Here is a 919-nt window from a genome sequence, read left to right on the forward strand (position 1 = left end):
CTTCACTTCAGCGAAAGAACTAGGTGCCTATGTTGCCGAGTACGCCTTTCCAGCGTCTTATCGATGTGGCTTCTGTTAGAAATTTCGCGACCGTCTTGGCCAAAAGTTTACGGGTCAGTCTGGCATAAAGCTCTTGTCTCAAACCGCGCATGACGAAGCACACTTTCTTCGCGGACATGTTCGGGTCGGCGTGAACAACATACCGTTCATATCTTCCGTGAAGATTGCAATGTGCTCATTCGGTAGCTGCACACAGGTTTATAGCACAGTTTTGACCGGCTCCTTGCACACGGCCCTCGTGAATGCTTATAGGAAGCCCCGGCAAAACAGCTCCCACACTGGTACCCTGCACCCTCGCTTTTCAAACCACGTCCTAGCAGTGTCTTTCATGGAAAAATAGTCCTGACACAGCTTTCAATTCTTACACGTGGCGATTCCTGCGTAGGTTTCCAGCCAGCTTTCCGGGTCTTAATCGATGATCTCTGGAAGAACGGCGGCTCCATTGGCTGTTACAACGCGATCATTGCTGGCGACACAAGGATCGTCATTGGGACTGCTGACTGGGCCATTTATCTTCTTAGTATTCTCGACCTGGCGACCGCACTCGGTCGGTATTCCTGGGTTGCGCCAAGCTCGCTGGCCGTTGACAATACTTACGTTGTTTTCATGGTTTGCAGGCTGTATCCGGTCACAACGAAACACCTCGACGAGAAGCCACGTTGCAGCGACGCTGAACAATACACTAGCAAGAACCGTGAGTCACGAATCTAACTTTATTCGTGGACGGGAAAGCACAAAACGATTTGCACTCGCGCAGATAGTTCCGTGAGTATGCGCCGATCGTCCAATAAGTGATAAGCGGTAACGATCATGCATATTCATGATCATATTCATGCATGTTTCGTTGAAGATTCTAGCA

The sequence above is a fragment of the Dermacentor andersoni genome, chromosome 11 (genome assembly GCF_023375885.2).
Source record: "Dermacentor andersoni chromosome 11, qqDerAnde1_hic_scaffold, whole genome shotgun sequence".
NCBI classification, from domain to species: domain Eukaryota; kingdom Metazoa; phylum Arthropoda; class Arachnida; order Ixodida; family Ixodidae; genus Dermacentor; species Dermacentor andersoni.